Source organism: Propithecus coquereli, unplaced genomic scaffold (genome assembly GCF_000956105.1).
Source record: "Propithecus coquereli isolate 6110/MARCELLA unplaced genomic scaffold, Pcoq_1.0 Scaffold5, whole genome shotgun sequence".
Taxonomy (NCBI): Eukaryota; Metazoa; Chordata; class Mammalia; order Primates; family Indriidae; genus Propithecus; species Propithecus coquereli.
The window spans coordinates 403,708-411,271 of NW_012150840.1; positions in this window are offsets into that span (position 1 = coordinate 403,708).

The window sequence follows — 7,564 nt, forward strand, 5'->3', positions numbered from 1 at the left end:
ATCATGATTGTCTTCCTGTCTCCAAAACACAACTCCTCACATGTACCTTGCACACTACAGTTTGAGTGATCTGGCTAAGCACAGTATCTCTTGTGTTAAATATATTGACCTAAGTTTGAACAACAAAACCCTGCCATTTACTAACTGGGTAACCTCGGTCAAGTTATTAACTCTCAATTTCTATATCAGTAAAAGCAGGAGGATAATTGTACTTGGCTCACAAAGTGTGGTTGTGATGAATAATAATATAATGTATCAGGCTCACAATAGGAAACAGCACACTCAAATGGGGTAACTGGGGGTCACTTAATAAAGGGACTATTTACAGAGTTGTGGAGAGGGACTACTTACAAGCAATGGTGAAATACCCCAATACTGGAAAAATAACACCGTCATTACCACTTTAGGCCAAAGGGGCAAAGAAGAGAGTAGATACCTGAACCCAGACAAAGTAGTTGAGGTTGCAGGAGAGGACACGGGCAGGTGCTTCCACATGAGAATGCAGCTGGCTCTTGATGACCAGAGAGGTAAAGCTGAGGGATATCAAACCTCTCAAACCCCTCTCTCCCCTCCATCTGATCTACTGCCAGAGACTCACATTCACCAAACCAAATTGGAAGCCAAAGAGCAGGGCAGCCTATCAATGCGATCCACCAAGTTCAGTGTGCTGGGCTCAGAGCAGGGGGCACAGTGCAGAGTGGAACTGGAGGAGTGGAAGAGGCTACCTAAAACACAATACATGTAAAGCACTTAACACTTCTTCTGGATGTGGAAATTCTTTGCTCCTGCAGTCATAACAAGGATAAAATACAAATCATAGTTTTCTGTGGAGCTATTGAGCAGTGGACACAAGGAAGCCACGATGAATGAATTCAGAAGAAGAATGAGCCCTTCACAGGTGAGCAGGGCTCCCCGGCAGCTCACATGTGGGGCAAAGGCAGATGTGCCTGGTTGAAGACAGGGCCTGCCAGAGAAGAAGGTACTGCAGGAATGACGAGAAAACAACTGAGCCCTTAGCATCAGCTGAGCTGATGGGACTAATCTGAGGAGTCCGGCCCAAGTTTGGTTCAGGCCTGACCACAGGCAATCACAAGGCTTTGCCTGGCAGGCCTCCCACTCTGGTCTTAGTGCATATTCAGTGCACTGCAGTCTCTGGAGGGTTGTAGGAAAGAACTAGGTGCTCTCCCGCCAGCCTTCCTCATTCGCTTATCTGTGTTTCTAGCCTGCATACTTGTTGGGGGGGCCTTGACTTAGACACATTTCTCCACTCCCACTCAGTCCTTTTCCACCCTTAGCCCTTACCCACTCTGTTACCCCCTAGCCTCCTGGATCCGTGAAATGGCTTTTGTTCACAGCTCCTTAGCAGTAGGACAATCCCTCCTTTTGTGCTTTCCTCACCCAGTGCTGTTCTGGGGGAGAAAATGGAACACTGAGGAGCCAGCACCTATTTTGTCTCTTGCTTACACTATCACAGTAAGAGAAAAGTCTTTGCTATTTTCAGTGTGTCCTGTTGTCTTAATTAACCACCTGGAAACCTGGAAGCTCAACAAAACCAGAATTTGGAAGAGGTACAAACATAAACAAATCAATCTGTTGGCCTGACATTTTACCATGCTCCCAGTACTTTGCTGAGAAAGCAGCAGTGTGATGAGTGGCTGCAACACAGGGAGAAATCGTACGTCTTTACATATTCCCACTGTGCTCAGATTCGGGGTCCTGCCAGAGTTGAGCCCAAAAGTTAACCAAAGCTACCAGGAACTGCAACTCAAGTAACTCCCAGCTCAAATACTGACAATATCAGACATTCGGCCCTTGGAGGCAGCAATGTAGGCAGTTGAGGGTTGAGCTAATCAGGGCTGAATTCAATTTATTTAAAGCTGTGACCCTATCCCAGCTCAATTCATTACCTGCAGAAGTATGAGGTCAGTCCGGCAAGTATCCAGCCATTGTTAATATAACGAGAGTGGTTAGCGCGTCATCGATGTGACCTGGCAGCCAAGGGGAGTGGACTGGAATGCGCATGCGTGAACAATGATGCCCTCACTGTACCAGTCAGTAGGGCGCTAGATGCAGTTGAGCGAGCACGTGTACTGTGTGGCTGTCGCCTTCAAAAAGACTGAGCGAGTAGAGCAATGAATCTACATCAAATTTTGCATTAAGGTTAAGCAATCCTCTGAGGAAACTATTCAGATACTTGCGATGGCTTTCAGGGACAATGCAATGAGTGCAGCACAAATAAAAGTGTGGCACAAACATTTCAAAGATGGTTGAGAATCTGTGGAAAGTGATCCACGTTCTGGAAGGCCTGCAGCAAGCAGAACACCTGAGAATGTTGAACCTGAGCGGGTTAGGTTAAGAGACTCTGGGAGAACAGTGTGAGGTCCCAAGGTGCCACTTGAAGGGGACTGACGCGTCATTGTCCTATGTACAATGTTTCTTGTATCATTTTCAATAAATGTATCTAGAGACCGGCCACAGAGCTTCACCACCTCCCCCCCAGCGCCCTCCCCACCATCGTGGAAAAATTTTCTTCCATGAAACTGGTCTCTGGTGTCAAAAACGTTGGGGACCGCTGCGAATAGAGGATTGCTGGGAGAAGTAAATCAAATCCAAGAATATTCACTGACCACCACTAGGGGGAGTGGTCAAACACAGTCATATCTAAGAGAATTGCAAGTTCGGTTCCAGACCACCATGATAAAGCTAACATAGCAATAACGCTACTCAAATGAATTCTTTTGTTTCTCAGTGCATATAAAAGTTATGTTTACACTATACTATAGTTTATTAAGTACACAATGGCATCATGTCTAAAAAAAGTACATAACTTTTAAGAATTTATCATTTAAAAATACATTATTGCTAAAAAAAAATGCTACCACCATGAGCCTTTAGGAAGTCATAACCTTTTAATCTTGGCTCGGCGTTGCTGGTTGCTGACTGATAAGGGTAGTGGTTGCTGAAGGTTGGGGGCGGCCATGGTAATTTTTAAAAATAAGACAACAATGAAGTTTGCTGCATGGATTAATGCTTCCTTTCACAAAAGATTTTTCTGTAGCATGCAACACTGTTTGATAGAATTTTACCCACAGTAGAACTTATTTCAAAATTGGAGTCAGTCTTCTCAAACCCTGCTGCTGCTTTATTAACTAAGTTTGTAGAATATTCTGAATCTTTTGTTGTCATTTCAACGACGTTCCTAGCATCTTCACCAGGAGCCGATTCCATCTCAAGAAACTATTTTCTTTGCTCATCCTTAAGAAGCAGCTCCTCATCTGTTCAAGTTTTTTTCATGAGATTGCAGCAATTCAGGCTCCACTTCTAATTCCAGTTCTCTTGCCATTTCTACCACATCTACAGTTACTTCCTCCACCGAGGTCTTGAACCCCTGAAAAGTCATCCATGAGAGTTGAAATCAACCTCTTCCAAACTCCTGATAAGTTGACATTTTGACCTCCTACCATGAATCACAAATGTTCTGAATAACATCTAGAATGGGGAATCCTTCCCAGAAGATTTTCAATTGACTTTCCCAGATCTGTCAGAGGACTCACTATCTATGGCAGCTATAGCCTTATGAAATCTGTTCCTTAAATCATAAGACTTGGAAGTCAAAATTGCTCTTTGATCGATAGGCTGCAGAATGGATGTTGTGGTAGCAGGCAGGAAAACCACACTTATCTCTTTGTACACCTCCATCAGGGCTCTTAGGTGACTAAGTACATTGTCAATGAGCAGTAATATTTTGAAAGAAACTCTTTTTTCTGAACAGTAAGTCTCAACAGTGGGCTTAAAATATTAATAAACCATGCTGTAATAGTTTGAATTTAGTGACCATCTACTATATATTAGTCTCTATGCTAGTAATTTATGTGGTATTACAAACAGTTATTTTATTGGACCCTTCATTTGAGCCAAGATTTTTAATTGTATTGTTTTGTTTAATCTTCACAACCTAGGAGCTTGGCATTATCATCCTTTTTTTTTCCTCAGCAAAGGAAACCAAAGATTATCAAGGTTAAGAAGATGCCCAGGGCCACAAGTAAGTGTCAGAGCTGTAATTCAAACTATTACCACTACAGATGAAAACTATTACTATTAATAAGTGTAACTATTATTAATCATAGTAATTATGTTTTATATGGGACTGCATCTTGTTCATCTTGTTATTTCTCACAATAATTTTATGGTGATATATACTCATTATACATCATGATATATATTATATACAGGTATGCAATATATGTCTGCTAGATGTATTAGTAAGGATTCATTTGGTTAAAAGTGATACAAACCCATCTCAAATATTCTTAAATAAAAATAGAAAATTTATCGGCCACCATACTTGAAAAACCTAGGCATGGATGACCACCAGAGCAGTCGGTGGTACTTGCCCAAAAACCTGCCTCCCTGTCGGAGAGCTTTTATCTGGCTTTGGGGTCAGGCCCAGTCACAAAGTGGAGCAAGGCAGAAGTGTCAGAGTTAATGCTCCTGAAAGCAGCCATAACTCAACGATACATGGAGGGGTTGATGACTAACTTTTCCACGTTCCTTGCCCCTCAGAGAGGATAACTCTGAGACATGTCCTATACTATCTCACCAAGTCTCTTCTGTGGGACTGAGCTCCAGTTGCTCACACCCTTAACATGTATAAAAATGCTTTCTTTATTGCCTTCCTCCACTTCTCAATTTCTTTTCCCATCTCCCTTACCAGTATTTCCCGGGTTCACCTCCCAAATACATTACTTGCCCTCAACTTCACAGCATTTGGACAGCATCTACCTCCTAGGTATTGTCTCTAGCTGGTGTCATAACTAGGTCTTACTAAGGCATTCTACCAGGTAAGGGTCAGGATGTTGAGGAAGGATCCCAGAGAGTTAAGTTTCATGCACAGAGTTGAAAGGGAACAGGGTTTTAGGGAACTGATGAATGACGGAATTCATCCGAATGGTCTCTTAGTCTCTTAATCTTAGTCTTTCTTAGTCCAGGGAGGGGGGAAGTAATCAATTTAACTGTGGTGTCCTTCTTGGGAAAAGTCTATTCAGACTCTTTCAAGAGTCAAATGAAGAATGTTGGAGAGGTGAGAGTGAAGATCTTCCCTAGATGCTGAAAGGGACAGGGGTGGTCTCCCTAGGAGCATGCGGAATTCTGCAGCAGGACCATCACGTGCAGCCTGGAAGGTTGCGCATGACTCCACTCCAGAGCCCAACATTTACAGAGACTCCGGTATGAATAGCATCCCCTGGGGTTGTGCTGTGCTATATCTGCATCTGCATGTGGAGGCCCTGTCTGTAGCTATTCCTCAAATCCTGAGATAAGAGGTAGAGCTTGGAAAGGGGTAGTCTCACCAGGAGTACTGTTAATAATAATGAGAAATTAGAACAGCTTGCATGTTAATCAATAAAGTATTGGTTGGTACATGAAATCCCTAAACTCTTAAAAATCAGGTAAACTTATATATGACTTGGAAAGAGATATGGCTATGTAAAACAGAAAAGGAAGGGTATAAAAATTATGCTGATTTTATATTTATGTTTGTGTTTAAATGTAACAGTATGTTTTGGGATTGGCTCAAAGTGACTGTATTTAACAGAATGATAACAAGACAGAATTCTCATTGCTCTATCTCCTGATGCAAATCTTCAAGGTAAGAGGCTCTTTAAAACCTTAATGTAGACTTGCAGTAGGCTGCCTGTCATCTGTGTAACCCAGGTCTGGTATCATGACACCTTACTTTTGCAACCAAATGTGCTAGACACGGTCTTAGATAAGCAAAGATCAATATGCTGGTTAAGATTAAGTGTAAATATGTTTGTGTTATTTTAGGACAGGGAAAGAAAAAAAATAAGAAAAAATACAATTAAGTGTAAATAAAAAATGTTGAGCGTATCTTACCATATGAAGTGATATATAGCCACTTCTGTTTTATGAAGGATTTGGTGACTAGAAATGATACCGTACGTAGGGATTTGTTCTACACACAGTGAAATCCTTAACACAAGGCCTCATTTTGATTGTCTTCTTTCTCTGTTTGAATTGGTGACAGCCCTCCCTCCATTTACCCCACCCTTGGCCAAGCAAGCCTCAAGTGTTTGAATCATCTGTCAAACTGTGTTTGTCTATTCTTTTGTGAATGGTGAGGTAAAGGGTTCTAGAAAGCACCCATCCATACTTCAGCATATTTTTGGTGCCCATAAAGGTTACGGAACCTCAAAAACAAAACTGGTAAGCCAATGATAATTTTGGTTGTTCATTTTTAGGAGTGAACTTGAGATTTAAGGAGGAAGTTTAATCAAAATTCGATAGATTCCTTATCTTTACTGTATGATAAGACAGCAAAGCCTTTGAAAAAAATCTTAGCCGAGAAGTTGTAGGGACTCTCAGTTGAATCTAAAGATAGGCTAAAGCAAAAAAATGAAGCCAATCTATCCTAATGCCAAACAGCTGCTTTATACGTACAACTGGAACAATGTCAATCTTTTCAAGGTATGACAGGAATGGTTGATTTTTAAATTTCAAAATTAAAATGAATAAGTTCCACATCTTCATGTGTTTTATATATACATTATAATTTTTAACAATTTATATTTAACGTGTATGTGTTAATGTTGTTTGTTTTTAAAATAAGTTTTTGAGCTTTCTAAAAGAACTCTAAACTTAGAACTCTAAATTTGTAGATTTAATGTAAACCATTTGGGCTTTTAAATGGTGTTTGAAGGTCTCCATGCCTCAAAAAATGTTTCTGTTTGGAAAAGATATTTTCCAAGCAATCAATTAAAATATGTGAGCATATAAAGCTTCCATTTATAAAAGGAGTAAATACAAATATTTTTTAAACTTCTGCTTGAAAAAATATATATAAATGTTTTGCATGAAATACTAAAAAAATATTTCTCAGTTTTGAGATAAATTCTTAATAAGTTCATCTAAGATGCTATTATAAATTAAACTGTTTAAGCTAATACATTTGTTTCTAAACATAAATATAAAAAATAATTCCTATGCATTTAGGAATGTAGCATGTCAAATACATTAAGATATAATCTTACATATGTAAATTGGAATATAGGTTCAGCTATATATAACAGGAGTCCAAAACAACAATGCTTTGCATAAATTAGTTAGAACCTTATTTCTCTCTCATGCATCAGTCTGGAAGTGAATGATGCAATGCTAGTTTATGAGATCTCCTCCATGAGATCATTCAGGGATCCAGACTTCTTCTATCTTATTGTTGCACCATCTCTAGGATGCTCCACTAGTTTTCATGGTCCATGGTAGCTCACCACCTTATCCACAGTTGAAGCAAGGCAGGAAAAAGGGGGCAGAGCAGGCCACACCTCCTCTGCCCTAAGGGAACAAGCCTAAAGTTGGGCACGATAGTGCCATTTACACCCCTTCAGCTAGAACTTGATCTCATGGCCCCATCTAGGTGCAAAGGAGGTGGGAACTTGGTGAAAACTTAAGAACTCTCTCATAATAGAGGAAGAAGGGAATGACTATTGGTAATGGCTGGCAAGCAGTCTTTTCCATAGACTGCACCTTTAGTTACACAAATATCCAA